The sequence below is a fragment of the Rhinopithecus roxellana genome, chromosome 4, assembly GCF_007565055.1.
Source record: "Rhinopithecus roxellana isolate Shanxi Qingling chromosome 4, ASM756505v1, whole genome shotgun sequence".
Classification (NCBI taxonomy): domain Eukaryota; kingdom Metazoa; phylum Chordata; class Mammalia; order Primates; family Cercopithecidae; genus Rhinopithecus; species Rhinopithecus roxellana.
In genome coordinates this window covers 98,251,079-98,274,409 of record NC_044552.1, presented here as the reverse complement: position 1 = coordinate 98,274,409, position 23,331 = coordinate 98,251,079, and the positions used below count along the sequence as shown (strand labels likewise).

General features: G+C 46.5%; 1 protein-coding gene across 2 annotated transcripts in view; it reads right to left on the bottom strand.

The window, feature by feature from the left end:
- Positions 1 to 23,331, bottom strand: part of GABRR2 (gamma-aminobutyric acid type A receptor rho2 subunit) — a 59,488-nt gene that overhangs the window by 19,103 nt on the left and 17,054 nt on the right. The gene's annotated exons all lie outside the window — the stretch shown is intronic.

Sequence of the window (23,331 nt, the reverse complement as noted above, 5' to 3'; positions counted from 1 at the left end):
TAGAATTTCACTGTATTGGCCAGGCTGGTCTCAAACTCCTGGCCTCAAGTGATCCGCTCGCCTCAGCCTCCCAAAATGCTGGGATTACAGGCGTGAACCAATATGCCACAAGAAAAACTTAATTTTGAAGGCATCAAAGTTAACAAAACAGGCCAGGATTGGGGGTCTGGGGGAAGCAGAGTCCCAAAGGGATGGCCCAGTATTTGGATCTACTTCTCCTAGGGGCATTTGCCGACTCAGGAGGGGAGTTGAGAGGCAGAGAGATGCTTTTGATTACTTCAAGGGGCTGTGGGACAGGATTAGGGTCCAAGTGCTCACTTAGTGGAGCTTTGTAGTTCATACATTGTACATCCCAAAGACTGCATTCTAGAAATGAAGGTGGACCAGAGTAAATAAACCTTTGTAGGGTTCGCAGCTTAAATTATGTCAGTCACTGAACACGGATTAAAGCTCTCTGGAGTGGTAGTCCCCTCAAGCAACCTCGGGTGTTAATGCCACCAGGCACCTGGCAGCAATAAATATAAATTATAAATCATTATATTATATAAATTATACATTATTATTTATATTATTATATAAATAAGTTCATAAGCAAAAATAAGCAGACACATCAGAAAATAAGGCATACACAATAACCAGCAGGAAAATAAAGAATATAAACAGATCTATAGGGGTCTTGGGATACTGAAATAAGATAGACTTTAAAATATTGAAGTTTACTATGTGCAAAGAGATTTTTAAACATTAAGATTGAGAGTTTCTAGCCGGGCGCGGTGCCCACCTGTAATCCCAGCACTTTGGGAGGCGGAGACGGGCGGATCACGAGGTCAGGAGATCAAGACCATCCTGGCTAACACGGTGAAACCCTGTCTCTACTAAAAAAAATACAAAAAACTAGCAGGGCGAGGTGGCGGACGCCTGTAGTCCCAGCTACTCGGGAGGCTGAGGCAGGAGAATGGGGTAAACCCAGGAGGCGGAGCTTGCAGTGAGCCGAGATCCAGCCACCGCACTCCAGCCTGGGCGACAGAGCGAGACTCCGTCTCAAAACAAAAACAAATAAAAAAAAAATAAAGATTGAGAGTTTCTGCATAAAACTAGAAAACCATAAAACATAGAATCAATATAAATTTCCACATTAACAGACTACAAGAGAAAAATTCTTTACCTCAATAATTGCAGAAAAAGCGTTTGTTAAAATCAGTACCTATTTATGATTTTTTAAAAAATGAATAGAAGGGAATTTTCTCAATGTGATGAAGGAGAGCTACCAAAAAATCTACATTAAAGAACATCTTTAATAGTAAAATGTTGTAAGATTTCCTTTGAAATTGTAAATGAGACAAGAATGTCATTGAGGCCACTACCATTGTCCTGAAGGTTTTAGCCAGTTCTATAAGAAAAGAAAAAAAAAAGTTATGACAATTGGAAAGTTATGACATTATTTGCATGTTGTACGATTGAGTATATAAAATTTAAAAATCAGCAGATAAACCATTAGACTGATAAAAGAGTTTAACAAGATTGTTAAATATAGAGTCAGTATATAAAAATCAATTACATTTCTCTATACCAGCAGAGTTTAAAAAACGATATTTTTAAAGTATCTATCATTTGTGAAAGCATCAAAAGTACCTAGAAATAAGCACATAGAAATAAGTCTATGAAACTATCTGAAGTTCTCTATGAAACATTATTGAGAGATATTAAAGCAGATCTAAATAAATGGAGAAATATATTATGTTCATGTATTGGAATATTCGCTATTTGACATAATTAGGCTTTCTGTCCCCAACTAAATCTCATCTTTAATTGTAATCTTCATTATCCCCATCAGCCCCACTTGTCAGACCAGGTGGAGGTAATTGAATCATGGGGGTGGTTTCCCCCACGCTGTTCTCATGATAGTGAGTGAGTTCTCTCAAGATCTGATGGTTTTATAAGGGGCTCTTCCCCACTTTGCTCAGCACTTCTCCTTCCTGCTGCCTTGTGAAGAAGGTACCTTGCTTCTCCTTCACCTTCTGCCCTGACTGTAAGTTTCCTGAGGCTTCCCCAGCCACGCTGAACTGTGAGTCAATTAAACCTCTTTCCTTTATAAATTACCCAGTCTCAGGCAGTTCTTTGTAGCAGTGTGAGAATAGACTAATATACTATGTAATACAAATAACTGACAAAGAGCTAATATACAGAATATATAAATAACTCCTAAGAGTTCCATTAAGAACAAGTCAAATAACCTAGTACAAAAACAAGCAAGAGATTTGAATAGGCATTTCACAAAAGAGAAAATTAGCAATAAACATATTTGGGTGATGGGTACACTAGAAGCCCAATGACCACCATTACACATATATTTATCAAACACACACATGTATCTGCTGAATCTAGAATCTAAAAAAAATAAGAAAATAATTACTACTACCACAACAACAAAAATGATAAACATCTGAAAAGGTGCTCAACCTCATTAGTAGCTCCATTAAAACCACAATAAGATATTCTTACTATATATTAACAAAGGTGGCTCAAATGAAAGGGTGACTACCCCAAGTGTTGACAAGGATATGGGGCAACATATCAAACACTGCCAATGGTGGGGGGCAGGGGTGCAAATTGATACCACTACCTTAGAATGCATTACCTAGCAAAATGGAAGCTATGCACACCCCATGACCCAGGGACTCCACTTCTAGAAATGTATGTGAATGTGCACCAGAAGACATACACAAAAATATTTACAAAGCATTGTTTGTAATAGCTAAAAGCTGGAAATCTCCCAAATGTCTGTCTCTAGTACAGGATACATTGTGGTGTATTCATACAATGGAATTTCATAGTTACATGTAATAACATAAGAGATTTTCATCTTATGGATAAATATGTACTTTATGCTTTCATTTATATAAAATTCCAAAACATACAAAGCTAAATTATGGGGTTGAAGATTACATATGTTGGAGATGAAAGCATAAAAAGTCAAGGAATTGATGGCCAAAAGGTAACTGACTGGAAGGGCATGTGGAGAGGTGATGGGTTTCTGGAGAATAGAAATATTATTTTTCTTGATCTGAATGATGGTCACCTGGGTGTTTATTTTAAGCTATTTCACTGTACATTTGTTTAGCGTCCTTTTCTCAATGTGTATTATAGCTCAAAGTTTAAAAAATAGTAAAGAAAAATAACACCTATTAATATTTTGAGAAACCAGTATTTGGAAACAGTGGCTTAAAAGCTCATCTGAGAAGGTGAGGCTGAGGGGCTTGAGTCTCAAATCTAGGCAAACTGACTAGGGTCTCAACTTAAACTCCATGTTTCTTCTAGGGTGCTTTTCCTGAGCCCCTGGGTAAGGTCGTGGGGTCCCCACAATGTCCCATTCTTCTCCTAGTGTAACATTCACCTGCTTCCTCCATCAACTTTCAGGGAGAGCAACTGTCTTTCTGCTTTGTCAGCCTCCAAAATCTGCACTCAAGGAAACACCAGAAGCCCCCACTCCCACCCACCCCTACTAGTGTGGGGGTGGGGAGGTTGGCATATTAATAGAGACCAAGATCTAAGGTCAAATGGCACAAAGTTTCTCTGAGGTGTGGGAGGAAGAGGAGGAAGGGTGGTGTTGATGGCTTTGTGGTCCCACAGGCAGGTCATTCACCAACCTGGACTCAGGAAACGGGCCCCTGAATTCCCTACTCCAGGCTTCCCCAACCAGCTCTCCAGGGGTTGAGGGGCCTCTGTTTGCTGTGGCCAACAGCATGGGCCAATACCAAGAATGACCAATACCAAGAAGTGGAGGATAAGCCCGAGAAACCGCCATGCCCTATGCATGGGCCGCAAGATGAAGCCGGCTCGCGAGCAGAGTGGAGCCGTCTCTCTGTCCCTCGGATCCCCGGCCTGGCCCTGCATCCCCTCTCTGGCTGTCCTTCATGCCACCCACAGCTGCTCCTGACATTCTCCTTGTGTTTGTGCTCTATCGTCCACCATCATCCCCGCGTTGAGATTGTCTGTGTGAGGCTGGCACGGGGGAGCCCTGTGTCCATGGAGTCCCTGAAGACCAGTGCAGGGATTCTGCGAACACCCTGAAACTGCATATAAAAGTGTGCGTGTGTGTGTGTGTGTGCATGCATGCATGTGGTGTGTGTGCACGCATGCAAGTGTGTGTGTGTGCATGCATGCGGGTATGTGCTCACTCTGGTGTATGTGTGTGACTGACAGAGAGAGGCAGATATTTTTAATTACTCTTCTGGGAAACAGACTTTCAAAGGACTATGATTCAAAAAACTTTTTTTTTTTTTTTTGGTTTATTTTTAGAGACAAGGTCTTGTTCTGTCACCCAGGCGGAGTGCAGTGGCAAGATCATAACTCACTATAACCTGGAACTCCTGGCCTTAAGGGATCCTCCCTCCTCAGGCTCCCAAAACACTGGGATTACAGGTGTGAGCCACTATGCCAGCTGTAAAAAATTTAAAAAAAAAAAAAAAAATCCCCACTGACACACTGCCTGTATCTGAATTTTGTCACCATCATTTCTTAGTAGTGTGACTTTGTACATACATAATTTCTCTTTCCCTCATTTTCCTCATCTCTAAAATAGGTATAATAATTATACCAACTTCATATGGTAATCAGGCTATCATTAGGATTAAATGTGCTCATCCATGTAAAGCCCATGGAAACGTTTGGCATATAAGATGTTCTCTGTAAATAGTTACATTGTCTGGCCGTGGTGGCTTACGCCTGTAATCCCAGCACATTGGGAAGCTGAGGCAGGTGGGGCATCTGAAGCCAAGAGTTCGAGACTAGCCTGGCCAACATGGCAAAATCCCATCTCTACTAAAAATAAAAGAATCAGCCAGGTGTGGGGGTGCATGCCTGTAATCTCAGCTACTTGGAGGCTGAGGTAGGAGAATCACTTGAACACGGGAAGCGGAGGTTGCAGTGAGCCAAGATCGCGCCACTGTATTCCAGCCTGAATGATAAAGACATAGTCTAAAAAATAATATATATATATATACACACACACACACATACACACACATAGTTACATTAACATTGTCATTATTATTATGGCCTATGAGTAAGAGCCTGAGGCTCTTACTCCTCATATACTTCCCTTAGCACTCACAGAGCAGACAGTATGGTCTGAAGGGGGCTGAATACGCATTGGAGGAAGGAATGACTCTGCCAACCTCTTAGCACTGGTGTCTATGTCACTGAGGGCCACACTCTGCAAATCCGATTTCCTGAGGAGATCACAGGCACCAAAGATGGGCTGCCTGCTCTGCCAGCATATTGCCCACTGTCTCTAGACTCTACAGGCCCTAACAAGGGTCCTGAACTGTCTCCTGGTCCTGGGCTCCAAAGCTGCTGTCATGGATGAATGCAGTTTTGCTCAGCTCCAGCAGAGTGGGCGGAAATAGAGCATTCCAACCTGTGCCATGGAATAAAAGGTGGAAGCCAGCAGCAGAAAAATCTGTGAGCCACACTTGAAGAAAAGTTGGTCATTGTCAGCAATGCATGCTCCCAGTTATTATGGAGAATTTTTTACAAGCTTTTTCTAAAGTTCTGGCTTGTCAGTCAAGGAGAACTTGCCACATTACAGTGAAACAAGAATACAGCAAGGATTTGTCCAAGGAAATGCTGTGGTCAGTAAATTCTTCAGGCTCTCTCACAAGGCTTCGCCCTAGGATGAAATTGTGTCAAACTTGTAAAATGAATTTAAGCAAAAATAAATATCTAATAACGATTTTTCACTAATTCTCTGTCTGATATTTTAAGTGTCGCGATATTTAAAGAAATAGATCCATATCAGAGATGAATTTGAATAAGACCTTCCATGTGTCATTGCTTCCTAGGGTCCACGTGCCTGCACTGAGTTGTTCATACCTGTCCTGACTGTGTCCACTAGACCAAGCCCTAAGCGGACCGCAGTTCACAATATGGAGATGCATAGGCCACAGTTCCTTCCTCCAGGAGCTGAAAATCCATGGAGAGGGGCAACTGGCTCTGTTTCAGGACACATCACAGAAGTGAAAAAGAGGTATTCATAATATGATCCAGAGAAAGGATCAGTGAAGTCCAATGAAAGGCATTGGAGAACATTTCACACAAGAGACAGCTTTGCTGAATTTAGGCCACAGGAACTGGAGAAAGTATCACCAACGGGCTGCATTTGGGTTGGACTTTGAAGCACTAGTTACTTCTAACAGGTAGCGGGAGGAAGAAGGGCACTTCGGGTTGTGTGATGAGCATAAGTGTAGTGTGGCAAGTAGGTCATTCCCCCACACTTCTCAGATGTGCACTTTTTTTAAAGGTAGTTTCTTTGATCCTTCTCACAAGCCCTTTTGCCTGTTAAGTGTGGAAAAGTTGTAATGAACAGCAGCTCAGTGTAGTCCAGGTTTGTTGTTTGATTTTGTTTTCGTTTTTTTGAGACTGAGTCTCACTCTGTAGCCCAGGCTGGAGTGCAGTGGCGGGATCTCAGCTCACTGCAAGCTCCGCCTCCCGGGTTCACGCCATTCTCCTGCCTCAGCCTCCTGAGTAGCTGGGACTACAGGCACCCGCCACCGTGCCCAGCTAATTTTTTGTATTTTTAGTAGAGACGGGGTTTCACCGTGGTCTCGATCTCCTGACCTCCTGATCCGCCCGCCTCAGCCTCCCAAAGTGCTGGGATTACAGGCGTGAGGTACCATGTTGAGCCTAGTCCAGGTTTTAAAGTGTTTCAGATTTCCTCCCACCATAGATGACCTGTGGCACAGAGGAAAAAGGGGGCCCTTGAATCCTTGCTTACTGGCTAGTCTCTGCCACTAAGTGCTTGTGTGGACTGGTGTCTGCTGAAGGTACAATGAATCTCCTCTGTCTTTTGGCAAATCCATGGTCCTCTGGCCTCCAGCAGGGAAATCCTCTCACACCAGGGCCTCTGGGTCCAGACCAAAGCCTATGTTGGTGTGCTGTCCATCTCAGAACCTGCCTCTGCTTACTGCACACTGAGCACCCATGGACTTCAGAAGGCTGTCATGCCCCTCTCTGACCTGGTGGGGGCAGTCACTCAGCTTCAACCCCTCAGTCCAGTCACCTGCCTCCATCACGACTGCATTACTACTCCTTCCTCCTACTCAGTGTAGCAGCAAACACTGCATACTGCACACACACTCGCACATACATAGACACTCTCTCACACACACATGCGACCTCCCCATGCAAGACCCAGGCAGTAAGCCACCAGCCCCCCTCCTCCACCACACCCACAGAGTTCTTGGGCTATCTCACACACTAATCTTGCCCTCCAGGGGGAAACAAGGATACATGCATTTGACCTCTATGCATACCCATCTGTCTTCTCCCCCTGCAGCGCCCCCGGGTTGGGCTTGCCATGCCTCTTCCTGTTCGTTAGGAATTCCTCTTCAGGCACCCAGGCATTCCATCTCACATTTCTGCCTTGATGGCAAAAGTGGTATTTTATCTTCACAGTGAAAAAACCCAATGTACTAAGTTGACATGGCTCTTGCTATGAGAGTTCATTGCTATTTAGACTAGAGATTTCTGACAATGAAGACACATTGCTTCAATATCCACCGTTATCCTTGTCACCGTGAAATGACATGAAGGTGCGACTGTGTTTGGGGAGTTGGGAGCAAAATATATAGGAGTAGCATAGGGCATGTAAAAGTTTGTTGTTTGGGAGAAAGTGTGGCAAGGTAAACTGCGATGGGATCCTGGAAAGGCCTTCTATCCAACAGCAGCCCAAGCCCACCACCAGGTCCACAGAGGCAGCCCAAAGTGGGGCTTCCCACAAGGTCAACCTGCCCAGCTCAGCAGGCTTTGGACCGAAGTAGAGAGTGGAGTTGTCTGCTAGCCAGTCTCCCCCTTCCAGATCCTCACTTCCCCAGCCCCTCTCAGAGTCCTCCCATTCCCACAATACTGCGCAGCTCCGTGTTCTTGACTTCAGGCAGACACCCGGAACTGGTGACTACGGTGCTGACCCCATCCTATGTGCTGCACACATGGTCACACTCACTAGTGAGGACGGACTCCTCAAAGCCCAGAGACTTTCATGATTCAACTTGTCATGATTCAGCTTTCTGAGGCTCACTTATCTGATGGGTATAAAGTTCTTTCTCAGTGTTTTCATTTTTATTTCTCTAATTACCAATGAGTCTGATCATTTTTATGTTTCTGGTCTAGGATTTCGTCTTCTGTGAATTGCCTGTTTCTATTCTTTGCACACTTTTCTACTGGATTTTAATTTTTTTTGCTTGTTGTAAGGAGATTTTAGTTTGCCAAGGATTCTTGTCATCAATAGGTGTTCTTTATCAAGAGCTTTTTCCATATCTATTTAGAGAATCCTATGATTTTCAAAATTAGAGATGCACAAAATTGAAAACATGACATATTTACATATGACTTGTGATAGCAAAATAGTGGAAACAACTTAAATGTCCTTCAATAAGACATTTGGCAAATAAAGTATGATAGATCCATACAATGGAATAATAAGCAACCATTAAAAATATGATGAAGTTGTTTATGAGCTGATAGACTCCCAAGATATAGTGCTAAGTAAAAAAAACAAAATGGACAGAAGGGTATGTATAGTACAATAACAACGAGAGCATGGATAGCTATACAAGAGTACGTATAGCACAATCGTCTAGAAAGTGGGGTGGGAAGGATATATATGCATATTTCATATGCATAAAATAGCTTTGGAAGGACATGAAAAAGATTTTTATAGGCATCTAGAAAAACAGAAGGGATGATTCCCCTGGCTCTGCATGAGCCAAGTACATCCAGGAGGAACAGCGTTTGGAACCAGGAGCTGCCTGTGAATAGCACGGGCCCAGAGAGAAGTGTGCAGGGTGGGCACGTGCACGATCATACTATATTAGAGTCTATTGAAGGGCATGCACTATTGATGTCGCAAAAATTTAAAACTTTCGGAAAACAGTCTTCAGCTATTTGAAGGATAGTCATGTGGAAGAGAGACTTTTTCTGAATAGCACCATAATTACGGCTCATCAAGTTCGTGTACATAGGAGCCTCAAAGAGACAGATTGGCCCTCAAAATGATGCAAACTCTCTGATGGTCCCACCACTCCAAAGATGGTTGGGGTTGTTTCAAGAGAGGGTCACATGCTGCATGATTTCATTTACATGAAGTTCAAGAGTAAGCAAAACTAATTCATGGAGACAGAGGTCAGAAAAATGGTTACCCTTGGGAAGTACCAAGGGTACCTTGGGAGGGGCTGTGAGGGGGCCTTCTGGGAACTGGAAAGTTCTGTATCTCCATCTGCATAGTGTTTTCAAGGGTAACTGTTTACATATGTAAAAATTCAAGCTATACACTTAAGACGTGCACTTTACATATATATGTTGGTAGTAGGCAGAATAATGCCCCAGAGATTTGTACATACTCACCACCAGAACCTGGGGACGTGTGCGTTTGCATGGCAAATGAGAACTAAGAACACGTGCAGATAATTAAGGTTGCAAATCAGCTGACCTTACAATGGGGAGAGTAGCCTGAAGTACCCAGGTGGGCCCAATGTAATCACAAATATCCTTAAATGTGGAAGAGAGAGGCAGAAGAGGTCAGAGTGATGCCATGTTTAAACAACTTAGCCCACTGTTGCTGGCTTTGACCACAGAGAAAGGGAGCCAGGAGCCACAGAATGTGGACGGCCTCTAGAACCCAGGAAGTACAAGAGAATGGATGCTGCCTAGAACCTCCAGACAGGAACACGGCCCTGCTGACGCCTTGCTTCTAACCCAGCGAGACCCATTCTGGACTTCTGAACCACAGAACTGTAAGATAATACATCTGTGTTGTTTGTGTTGTCTCCACGTTTGTGATAAATTGTTCTAAAACTTAGAGGAAAGTAATACAATGTTGTACCTTCCAAAAAGTTTTTAGGAGAGTGTCTGAGGTGGACTAGGGAGCACGCTGGAACAGGCCTGGAACAGTTTACCCCTGCATAAACTATAAAGAATATGTTGATGGACTACCTCAGCACAACATTCAGAGTTCCCTGTCCACAGCTGACTTCCCAGGCACACAGCCCTGTATCCCTCTCCTCTGTGAAAACAACAGTTTTGCCTGTGAGCAGCCTTGCCCTTTTCCACTGACTCTACGCTTCATTGTGTGGGGAAACATTTCAGACATTCTTCTTCCCTGAGACAGGGAGAGGGACTCTGGAGGAAAGAGGTGCCTTCTGCCCTGCCTCTGTGAGGGTGGAAAACATCCAGTCCCCAGCAGCACCTAGGCTTCTCCCCATGGGACAGCCTGGGAGTGGCCAGACTGGGCCCAGCTGCCCTGGCATTGCTGATGCAGGGGAATTGTTGTTACTGGGGGTTATATGGCTTGACTTTGCATTTCCTGCACGTTCCTTTCCTCGAGGGCTTCTTGCAAAGTTTGAGTTAATTTGAAATGTTGGCAATGACTCTTTTTCCCTTGGTGGGGGTAATCGAACGTTTCAGTTTAAAAATAGGCCTGACTTTTCTCATGGTGAGGGCTGGCTCCAAAACAGGTGATGAGCACCAGGTGTGAGCATGCGATTGAGGGTGGGGGTGGGCGAGGCTGCCCTCCATCAGTGGCTCCCCGCTCCAGAGCAGCACCACCATCACCCAAGCACTTAGAGATGCAAATTCTTCGGCCACCCTCAAGGCCCGATGAATCAGACACTGTGGGGATGTGTTCAGGGGTCTGGGTTTAAGGTAGCCTGGTGGGTGATGCTGATCCACACTCAAGTTGAGAACCCCTGGATTACTGACCTTGAAGGAGATATCCAGGAGTGAGAATACAACTTGCTGTGTCCTGGTGGCCGATTCCCTTTTGCTGTCAGACTTCCACCATCCCATCTGGACCAGCTGTGTGTATCTCCCACCGGTGTGCCTCCTCCTTCCCCACTGCACTTGCTGAGTGGCAGAGACTTTTCCTAGGCCTTGGCCTCTTTGACTTCTCTCCGTGGTGTGCCCTGCTGGAAACTCCCTCCCTCTGGGGTATCTGTGACACAGCTCTCCCCCCACTCCTCCTCTCCCTCTCAAGGGCCTTGGGCCCTTTCTCTTCTCTGCAGATACTCAGCTCCCCACCCGCCGCCCCAGACAACCAACTCTCACCCTAAAACCAATGACAGTCTTCCTCCTGGGCCTATCTCTGACTTAACTCCTATTGCCTAAATGTTTTGCAATGCCTACAAGAGATCTCCAGGGAATATCTGGCCAATTTCTTAAATTTGGCCTATCTAAATATTGCATGATCACACTTAGATGTGGAATCTAAAATAGTCAAATTCACAGAAGCAGAGAGTAGAACAGTGGTTGCCAGGGACTGGAAGATGAAGAAAATGAGGAGATACTGATTAAAGTGTACAAGTTTCAGTTATGCAAGGTGAGTAAGTTCTGGTGATCCAATGTACAGCAATGTGACTGTAATTAACAACACTGTATTGAGTAGTTGGGATTTGCTAAGAGGGTAGACCTTAAGTATTCTCGTCACAAAAGAAAATGGTAACTATGTGAGGTGATACATTTATTAGCATTTTTGTGGTGATGATTTTATAATATATATGCATATCAAGGCATCAAATTGTGTACCTTAAATATATACAATTTTTACTTGTTAATTATACCTCAAAGCAGAAAACAAAATGAAAAAAAAACTATGACAGACCTGTCTAGTGGGACCCAGCCCTGCCCCACTGCCCAGCAGCCCTGTCCTTCAGAAGCATAGAGACCGCGATGGTCACCTCCACTCGGATGGGGTCATTAAGTACCCGGCAGAGGAAGGAGACTGCCACGAGGGTGGGTGGCTGCAGAGGAGGGGCTGTGTGGGACACAGGGCAGGGAGGGAAGTTTAATTTTAACGGAAGGAGCAAGTAGGAGCGCGTCATGGTGTCAGGTTAGGGCTTGTGTTCCAGAGGGAAGCTAGGGAAGGATCAGAGGCATCCCCTCCTTCAAGGGTAGAAGCCCCTGGGAAGAAGCCCGAGGGAACCCCAGAAGGCCAGCTTCTCTCCAGCTCCTGTACCCCATCCCATTTCTCCTAAATTGTAGCAGTGAAACACTAACCTCACCCAGTGTGGGGAAGGCAGGGAGGCAGAGCCAGGGAGTCCAAGAAGCAGCTCAGAAAAGAGGCCACTGCCCCAAAGTGAGCCAGTGCCCTTGCTCTGAGTCAGCTCCGTGAACCTTGGTGGGGCCAGAGGAGTGGCAATGGGGGCCCTGCTGACCAGGGTCCTATGACTTGGAAGTCCAGGGGTCAAACCTCCTCTAGGGAAGAGGCCACAAAATAAAGCACCAGGAGAGTCAAGGGAGTACGAGGGTCTCTGCTCACAATCTGGGCACTCCAAATGCAGCACACTTGGGTGCTAAAGTAGTCAGCGAGGTAAAAGTTGTGTGACAGAATGACCCTAGAAAGTTCCTTCAGAAAGCATCACATTGGAGACAGTCCGCTGGGGAAGCAACCAGGTGGAAACCTAAGAAGCAGTGCAAGTTTTTGCCCTAAGGTCCTCAGGGAGCCATGAGCTGTGTCAAGAAGGCACAGGCCACTGGCTCCTCAGCAGCAGGGCCCGTGTCTTTGTCATGTTTTTGGCTGGAGGATTTGCAGTGCTGCGTGCACCCCCATTGCCGTCGCCACCTCGCACACACTGGCTGCGCTGGCCGGGCTGCACTAAGTGCTTCCAGTGGGACATCTGAGTCCATTCTCACAATGGCTGGCTAAGGTGGGTGCTGATATCACCCCCATTCCACACGTGACGACTTGAGGATTAGAAGGTGACTGAGTCCCCAGCTAGAGGGAGGCACAGCCATGAGCTGATCCCCAGTGGTCTACGTCCAGAGCCCTGCACTTAATCACTGCCCTGTGTTATGCAGAACATTCTTAATAAATACAAATATTGTTTACTGAGAACTTCCTATATGCCATGTATTGTGCTAGAGATGTCACACGCATTACTCACTTAATTCTTAGAACTCCTCTCTGCAGGAGGTACTATTATTATCCCTACTTTATGAGGCAATTAAGGAACAGAGAGGCTCAAAAACATGCCTGAGGCCACACACTGAGAGACAGAGCTGAGATTTGGACTTTCCAGGGTAGTATTGCCTTCCGTGTGATGGTTTTCAAACATCTCTGCAAATTCTTTAACGCTCCTAGCAGGAGAAGAGGTTTAGTTCCCCTCCCCTTGAACCTAGGTGGAATTTGGTAATCAATTTGATGAACAGAATTTAGCAGGAATGATGATGGCTGCAAACTTCCATATGCTGGTTTCTCTTCAGCTGCCATGGAGATCACAGAGAAACCAGAGGGGGGAGGACCAATGGGGAAAAGCACTGGGATGGGGGCGGGGCAGAGACAAAAAAGAGAGGGTTAGAGGGGGGATCAGAGAGCGGGGAACCAGAGAATGGAAAAGGAGGAAAGCAGTGAGAGAGAGCAGGGGGGATGATGCCAGGATGCCTGAGGAGTCCCAGCTTTGCGGTCTTCCCAGCCCAGGCAGCAGACGCAAGCATGAAAACACCTTCGAGAGGACCCCATCAGCTGCCACCATCTGACTACAACTGTGTGACAGCCCCAGTGAGAACTGCACAGCTGAGCCCAGCCAATCCAATTTGTGAGCAAATAAATAAATGCCTGTTACTTTAAGTCACTGTCTTAGGGTGGCTTATGATGCAGGAGTAAGTAACCAGAAACCCAGTGTCCATATCTTTTCATTTTTATTTTTAGAAACAGCATCTTACTCTGTTGCCCAGGCTGGAGTACAGATAGCTCACTGCAAGTCTTGAACTCCTGGGCTCAAGTGATCCTCCCACCTCAACCTCCCAAGTTGCTAGGACTGCAGATGTGCACCACCAAGCTCAGCTAATTTTTTAAAATTATTTTTTTGTAAATAGTACAGGTCTCACTGTGTTGCCTAGGCTGGTTTCAAATTCCAGCTTCAAGCGATCCTCCCGCCTCAGTCTCCCAAAGTGTTGGGATTACAGGTGTAAGACACCGTGCCCAGCTAATGTTTTCAATCACACTGTGAACAAACTAATTAATCAATAAGTGAATGAAAGAATGAATCAATGATGTCAAAGGAAAAAGTCATATACTGAGTTCAAAACAGCCGAGAGATGCTTCATGTAAGAGGAAAGAGATTAAGCTGGGCTGTAGGCATGGTGAGTCTATCAGAAGAAGCAAGACTGTGCAGTGGGATGCTGTGAACAAATGCTCACAGGCAGAAAGAAGCACAGATGTGCAGGGCCAGAGAGCATGCTAGGAGAGAAGAAGCTTTGTCTGGGAGGAGACTAGTGAGCAGAGGAGGCAGTGGGCCAGGCTGAGGAGAGGTGTTGAGATCCAGCTGCGATGCATCCTATAGAACAGGGGAAGCCCTGAAGCTTCAGAGGGAGCAGTGCTGAGGAAGGGATGTTTGGAAAGTGAACCTGCCTAGGAGATACGGCAGAGCCAGAGGTGATGCTGGAAGATTAAGACCATGGTGTTGGGGGATGGCAATATTTTCAACTTTATCATTATCATTCCCTAAAGAGAGAATTTAATTTGAATTTGAATTAATTATGATTTAAATTAAATACTAAGGATAAGATTTTGTCAGAGAGGGTGCAGCTAGGATTCCTTCACCCTCCAAGATCATGTGGAGAACATGGGTGTAAGGGATGGGGGCCACGCCAGAGCGGGGGAATAAGGGGGCAGATCTGAATTACAGTCTGACAGATGGATTGATATAACTTGATGGATCTGGAAGGGGAAGGGTGAGGAGGAGGGCAAAATCAACAAGGGCTTTGTCTTAGTTCATTTTGTGTTGCTATAACAGAATACCTGAGGCTGGGTAATAAAGAAAAGAAGTATATTTAGCTCATGATTCTGGTGGCCAGAAAGTCCAAGAGCATGGCACCCACATCTGTTTGGCTTCTGGTGAGGGCCTCGTGCTGCGTCACAACATAGCAGAGAAGCAGAAGGGGAAGTGGGTGTGCGCAGGGACCAAGGCACAACCTTGCCTTATAACAACCTGCTCTTATGGGAACTCTTTCATTCCTGAGAGAAATAATCCAGTCTCTTGAGAGTGAGAACTCACTCGACTTACTGCCAAGAGAAAAAACAGTGCCAAGTGGAGCTCCATGGCCCAAACACCTCCCATGAGGCCCATCAGCATTTTAGAGACCCTGTCTCTAAAAACAAACTGTAAAATGATGTATACCCCCATCCTTCTGTTTTGACAAATACACCTTCCTATCAGCTGAGAATGGCTCAGCCCAGCTTCAGAACTTGCAGACTCCATGGAATTACAGGCTGGTGTGTGGCAGCACAGGGAGACTGGGCCCAGCCCATGAGCTGTCTTTCTTCTTTTCCTGCCACAGCAGGTCCCTGCACAGGGAAGAACCTCTGTGCATGCATGTGGTCACCCTGTCCACATATTTAAGCCATTCACACCCCTTGAAACAGCCATCCCCGGCCACCTCTCAGGACCAGGGGTTGGCACAGGCAATGCAACAGTGCCCTCGGGGGCTTGCCTGGAGAAGAGGCATGCACAGGCCCTGGAGGTAGGCTCGGGCTGTGTAGACAGTGATCCTGGGGCCCAGTACCCAAGTGTGGCTGGGAAGGGCAGGAACAGCAGGTGAGCATTCTCCCCTGGGCCCCACAGACTCGACACTGAGCCGTGTGTGTGGCCCGAGCAGGGCCCCTCTTGCCTGAGTCTGAGGCTGCCACTGACAACAGGTCCTTGCCCTCCACCTCCTGCTTTGTTCTGCCAATGAAGGTGCCAGTCAGTATCAGAAGGCAGGAGGTATTGGAAGGAAGGAGGAAGATGAGGGGAATGGCTTCTCCTGCATCACTGTTGGCCCAGCTACGGGCTGTGTCCTCCTTTTGAAGGCCACAGCTCCCATCGGGCAGCTTGTTCTGACAGCTACAGCTCTTTTCCAGGCTCAGGTAACTGCTTCCTCCTCTCACGCTCAGGCCCAGCCTGACAATGGCTCCACAGTCTTTGCAGCCTCTCGGGTTTTGCCACAGCTGCTAGTTTCTCTTGACCCTGCCCATGCCTCTGTAAATGCACCTTCACTAGGCTCTCTTCAGTGACCCCTTGGAGCATGCCAACTGCTTCCTGTTACTGTATCCTTTCACCATTGCTTTTCCTCAGTGCTCTATCTCAGTGAATGGCCTCACCCAGGTCACACACTCAGGAAGTGCCCCAGGTTCCTCTGATTCTGTGGGATACTAAGACCTGGCTCTCTTCCCTCCATAGCATCTCTCAGGTCCCTCCACTTTTTTCTGTGGTCTTAGCTCAGCTCCTCACCAGCTGTAGCCTGGAGCATCCCTGAAGGGCCCAGCCCGTGCCCTGCATCCATCCTCAGCCCCTCTAGCCTCCTCCATGCAGGTCCACAGTAAGCTTCCTAAAGCCCAAGACGCATCCTGTTGCTCCTCAGCTTTGGCTGTGCTGCCAAGAGTCTGAACTCAGCAAAGCCCTCCCAGAGCAGCGCTGCCCCTTGCTCCAGCCTTCTCTTGGTACGCCCCTGCCCTGCACTCCCTCCTGTCTACACACGCATATACTAGACATAATCCAGCCACGTGGACCTGCTCCTGCCCCCTGACACTGCACTGCTTCCTGCTCCAGGGTGTATCCTTCTTCCTGCCTTCTCACCGCTGGTGCTCACCCACCAGCGGTGGAGTATCCTTCCAGACTCACTGCAAGTGTCACCGCCTGGATGCAAGCTTCTGTGATCTCCTCTCTGGGCAGAACTGACCATTCCCTCCTTTTTCCTACTCCATCGGTAGAGACACCCTACATCACTTCTGTCATACTTGATAGCACTTCATCATTTATCTGTTTCCCCCCAGTAGACCATCAGCTTCTTGAGAACAATATTTCATTTTGTGCAAAGTAATTTAATGTAAAAACAGTTCCAATAGTACGAACTTCCCAGGCAAGGGCAGCTCTTCCCCAGGGCCGCCCTTCCCTTGTGCCCTGATCAGAACCCGCTGTGTACCCCAACAGCTCCCCAGCCTTTTCTTCCCAGTGGTCCTCACAATTTGACATCTCCACATGAGGATTTCATTAAACTGGTCTTCCAACTAAAGCATAAACTCCAAGGACTGTGTCTGTCTTGCTCCCTACTGGGTCCATAGGGCCAAGGACTGCCCAACACATAGGAGCAGCTCAAAAAATACATATGTGTCTTACGAACAAAACCATTTTGGTTGGAGAATCTGACCTTTGTTGTCTCCATTTTTTTCTGGCCATTTTGATGAGCTCCTTGGATATATTTCAAAAGATTCCATGATGACACTATATGCCTTCTGTACCTCCCATCTATGCAGTTTGAATTAAAAATCAGCATTGTGGTGGTGGAAGTGTAAAATGGTGCAGCCACTGTGGAAAACAGCATGGTGGTTTCTCAAAAAAAAAAAAAAAAAAAAAAAAAAAAATATATATATATATATATATATATATATATATATATGCTCATCTTTTGCTATATGATCTAGCAATCCTACTTCTGAGTATGTTTCCAAAAGAATCAAAAGTAGAGCCTTGAACAGATATTTGCACATCCATGTTCATAGCAGCACTATTCACAATAGCCAAAAAGAAGAAACAATACAAATGTCAATCAACAGATAAATGGATACACAAAATGTGGTAGACATATCCAGCGGAATATTCAGCCTTTAAAAAAGAAATTCTGTCACATGCTACAACATGTACCTTGAAGACATTATGCTAGATGAAGTATGCCAGTCATAAAAGCCAGTCCAAAGTAGTATAATTCCTATATGAAGTAGTTAGAATAGTCAATTATGGAGACAGAAAGTTGAATGGTGGTTGCCAGGGGCTGGAGGGGTGAGAAAGAAATAGGGAATTCTCGTTTAATGAATATAGAGTTTCTGTTTGGAAAGATGAAAAAAGTTCTGGAGATGGATGCAGGTGATAGTCGTGTAACAATGTGAATATACTTAATGCCACTGAACTGTACACTCAAAAATGGTCAAAAGGTTCAATTTTATATTATGTATTTCACCACAATTTTAAAAATGAAATTTAAAAGAAAATCAGGGCTGGGCACAGTGGCTCATGCTCATACGGCAGGCAGATCACTTGAGCCTAGGCAACATGGTGAAAACTTATCTCTACACAAAATGTAAGAAATTAGCCAGGCATGTTGGTGCACGCCTGTAGCCCCACCTACTCAGGAGGCTGAGGTGGAAGGATCACCTGAGCCTGGACAGTTGAGGCTGCAGTAAGCTCTGATCCTGCCACTGCACTCCAGACTGGGCAACAGAGCAAGACCCTGTCCAAATAAATAAAATAAAATAATAAAATAAAATAAAATAAAATAAAAGAATTGCAGCATTTCTCCTAACAAAAGGAGGAGAAACCCTGTGCCCCTGGAGGTTCTAACCAGGGCACACTACCTAATCAAACAGCTGGTTGCTTAGACAAGGTATTTTTGTTTCAACTGATCCATGGGATTATTAGGAAGCTGACAGATTTTTAATCTTTTCTCTTTCTAGACTAAAAAGGTCACCCAAGGGGTATGTAGTCCTAAGCTGATTCTTTATCAACTACTTTTAATTTTTAAAAAAATATTTTGTTTAAAAACTTGGTGTTTGAGTCCCACCCCCAGAGATTCTGATTTAATTGGTCTGGGGTATAGACTGAGCATGACAACTTTTTGTTGTTGTTTTTGAGCCAGAGTCTCACTCAGTTGCCCAGGCTGGAGCAATTGAGCCCAGTGGTGCAATCTTGGCTCACTGCAACCTCCACCTCCTGAGTTCAAGCAATTCTCATGCCTCAGCCACGCAAGTAGCTGGGACTACAGGCGTGTGCCACCACAAGAGGCTAATTTTTGTATTTTTAATAGAGATGGGTTTTCACCATTTTGGCCAGGTTGGTCTCAAACTCCTAGCCTCAAGTGATCCACCCACCTCAACCTCCTAAAGAGCTGGGATTACAGGTGTGAGCCACCACACCCAGCCTCTATCAACTACTTTTAAACACCATTCCACAGGAAGCCCCACTTAGAGAAATAAGATGGGAATGAGGACGTAGTCCACAACAGTATTGAGGTTATTGAGGGACATCATTGCTCAAATGACCTGCTTAGTGTGGTGCGTGCTACTGGAAGGGGGTGTTAGGCTGGGCCCGCACTTTGGGTGGGTTGGGCCCAGTTTCTACTTCTAACTAGAAGCCTGTCAGGGGCTGCTTCCAGGGAATGAGACACCTTCTACCACGTGCACAGAGTCACCTATGTGCTGTCTGTGCAGCCTCCTTTCTCACAGAGACCTGCCCATGAGGCGCTGAGTGAAATGGGGACACCCAGGAGCATCTGCAGGGAAGGTTTCTTGTCTCTAAGCCATCTTCAGATGCTCCCATAGGGTACAGGTTATAAAGATCATTGTTCCTGCAATCATCCCATCTTGCCTGACTGGCCAGAACTCTGGGTGTCTTATTTATGGGCTCATGGAGGCAGGGAGCCCTGGTACCTCACTATGTGCTCTCCTCCCCCCATTTCATCCAAGTGACATCTGGGCATCCAGGAAAGCCCTGCAGGAGATCAGAAGGGCCCAGAGGACCAACTGCCATGGGGAGGAGGCTGGAAGGAAGGAGGAGTGGCCCCCACCTATGCTGTGTGGCTGAGATCTTGACTTCTATGGAAGGTGATGCCTTTTTCCCTAGCAACTCCCTCAAAGTCAGAGCCCTGCCCAGGGTCAGAAGCTTACCCAGGCAGGGGCAGGGAGCCGTCCTGACCCTCCACACTCTGGAGGGCCCCGCAGAAGGGCCCAGAAGATGCAGTGGTCAAACCTCAAGAAGTCCACTTTGTTCCTGGAACTGGCTTGAGGAAGGAGCAGCCTGATGGGGACTGTGGTGTGTTGCAGCATTCTGCTCAGAGTCAGGGTTTCTGGGAATGTGGCAGGATTTCATCTGCCATTCCTGAGAGCTAGCTCCTGGTGGGAGCATTTTCATAAGGCTTTCGGTTTTGCAGCTGATGTCACAAAAGAAACCTAAGTTCTGGGCCGGGCGCGGTGGCTCAAGTTTGTAATCCCAGCACTTTGGGAGGCCGAGACGGGCGGATCACGAGATCAGGAGATCAAGACCATCCTCGCTAACACGGTGAAACCCCGTCTCTACTAAAAAATACAAAAATCTAGCCGGGAGAGGTGGCAGGCGCCTGTAGTCCCAGCTACTTGGGAGGCTGAGGCAGGAGAATGGCGTAACCCGGGAGGCGGAGCTTGCAGTGAGCTGAGATCCGGCCACTGCACTCCAGCCTGGGCGACAGAGCGAGACTCTGTCTCAGGAAAAAAAAAAAAAAAGAAACCTAAGTTCTGCTTCTGGCTGTTCTGTGGCCATCACCCAACTCCTGGGACCCCAGGCTCTTCTTCTACATACTGAAGGTACTGACCAGGTGATGGCCCAGGCTCCTGATAGCATCACCAGACTTGGGTAAAAAGGTACAACATGTTGTTCGGAATAGCACCCACACCCAGTGCACACCCACAAAAGACCACACTGAGGCACGGCCACAGTATGACTTTTGAGGACCCTGGGCACTTTTACTTCATGGGCCTCTTCCTCTATAAAAAAAATATCAAAAAAAAATTTTACGATTGTGTTGGTTTAATGACGAACATATTAATAGTATATATTAAAACAACTTCTGCTTAACAGTTTGTTTTTCTTATTTTAAGATAAAGCAAAAACATTTTGTTGTGGGCCCCAGGCAGTGTGCTTATGCCACCTAATGGGTATGTCAGCTCTGCCTTGAGATATGCAAGTAGGAGACAAGAAAGGGACCCAGCTGGGGAGGGGGGGGGGTCCAATCTCTGCTGACCTGGGACATTTACTTCACCTCTCTGTGCCTCAGTTTCCTCATCTGGGTACAATAATAGTATCTACTTCATAGAATTGATGAGAGGATTAAAATAAGATTATATATATGTACCTTGATTAGAATGGTGTCTGGCATACAAAAAAACTCACTATGAAAGTGGTAGTTGTGGCTGGGCACAGTGGCACATGCCTGTAATCCCAGCACTTTGTTTTTCTTAAGATAAAGCAAAAACATTTTGTTGTGGGCCACAGGCATACAACTTCCTGGGTCCAGCTACTCAGGAGGCTGAGGTGGAAGGATCACCTGAGCCCGGACAGTTGAGGCTGCAATAAGCTCTGATCCTGCCACTGTACTCCAGACTGGGCAACAGAGCAAGACCCTGTCTCAAATAAATAAAATAAATAAAAATCAGAATTGCAGCATTTCTCCTAACAAAAGGAGGAGAGACCCTGTGCCCCTGGAGGTTCTAACCAGGGCACACTACTTAATCAGTACAAAAAATAGCTCTGTCATTTTTATAGAGGAAGAGGCCCATGAAGGCAGAGGTGCCCAGGATCCTCAAAAGTCCTAGCATGGCCCTGCCTCTGCACTATTTTGGCACATGTGTGTGTGTCTGGGTGTGGGAGGCTGAGGCGGGTGGATCACTTGAGGTCAGGAGTTCAAGACCAGCCTGGCCAACACAGTGAAACCCTTTCTCTACTAAAAATACAAAAAAATTAGCCAGGCATGGTGGCGCATGCCTGCAATCCCAGCTATTCAGGAGGTTGAGGGAGGAGAATCGCTTGAACCTGAGAGGCAGAGGTTGCAGTGAGCTGAGATTGTGCCACTGCACTCCAGCCTAGGCGACAAAGTGAAACTCTGTCTCAAAAAAAAAAAAAAGTGGTAGTTGTCATGCATGTTATTGTTGGTTATTGCGATTCCTAGCCACTGTACCCCTCTGTACTCTCAACTGTTGCTGGGTAAGAAAAGTGGAGCTTCCCACTTTTGGGGACGACTTGCTCAGACTTCCTGGAGCAGATGCAGCTATTTTAAAGCTGCTTATTAGTATAACTTTATTTTTGTAAAATTCCTTGGCAGGCTTGCCCATGACAAACCCCTGAGGAAACCCAAGGGCTATCAGAAATATTGTGGCCTCTTCTTGACCTTCCGTGGGCGTCAATCAGGTTGCGGTTGGGAGGGAGATGAGTCACAGGCCTGTAATCGGCCACCTGCTTGTCTCCTTCTGCTTAGCAGGTGTCAGAGCTCAGGGAATTTAGTGGGAGGCTTTGAGGCCTTTTAAAATGCATAGGCCTCTGGGATAAATTAATTTCTTAATCCCTTAACAGTCACACAAGAGGAAGATCTGACAGCTGGGTTTTTCAGAGGGGACAGGAAAAATGTCTGTCAGGGGCTTTACATACATTATCATGTTTAATCTGGACAAGAACCCCATACGTGGGGATTACTCTCCCCATTTTATAAACAAACAAATGGAGGCTCAAAGGATTGGTGACCTGCCTGGGGTCACCGCCGCTCCTTTTTTACTGCCCCAGAACGATGGGACCTACTGGAGGATCAAGGGCAGAGAAAAGGGAGAAAGGAAAGCCAGCCCGCCTGGGTCTGTCTTGGCCAAGGTTCATCAGCTGAAATTCTTGGGGCCTCAGTTTCCCCAAGAGGAGAGAAAAGTTGGCCCAGGGATCTCATACATTCTGCTACTCTTACCCCACTCTGCCTAGTCAGAGCAGATGACTGACTCCTTTCCCAGCTGCTACGGCCTGAATGTTTATGTCCCTGCCAAATGCGTATGTTACAATCCTAACCCGCAATGGGATGGTACTAGGAAGTAGGCCCTTTGGAAGGTGATGAGATCCTAAGGGTGGAGCCCTCACCAGTGGGATTAGTGCTCTTATAAAAAAGGCCCCAGGCTGGGCACAGTGGCTCGTGCCTATAATCCAGCACTTTGGGAGGCCGAGGCGGTCGGATCACGAGATCAGAAGATCGAGACCATCCTGACTAACGTGGTGAAACCTGTCTCTACTAAAAATACAAAAAAATTAGCTGGGCGTGGTGGTGGGTGCCTGTAGTCCCAGCTACTCAGGAGGCTGAGGCAGGAGAATGGCATGAACCCGGGAGGCAGAGCTTGCAGTGAGCAGAGGAGACAGTGCCACTGCACTCCAGCCTGGGCGACAGAGGGAGATTCTGTCTCAAAGGAAAACAAAAGGCCCCAGAGAACTGCCTTGCCCCACCCACTATGTGAGGTTACAGTGAGAAGGCACCGTCTATGAACAGAGGAACAGAAAGTGGGACCTCACCACACATGGAACCTGTCAGCACTTTGATCTTACTTCCGGCCTCTGGAACCATGAGAAATACGTTTCCGTTGTCTATAAGCCGCCCAGCCTATGGCGTTTTGTGTGAAAGCCGGAACTGACTAAGACATTGTCCCCCTTCTCCATAGCATTTCTCTAGTTCCTGGGAAGGACAGTCACTGGCCATGCCTCCCCTCCCTGACCCCAAGAGTAGCAGAGCACCTTTGGGGGCAGGTGTGCGAGGAGT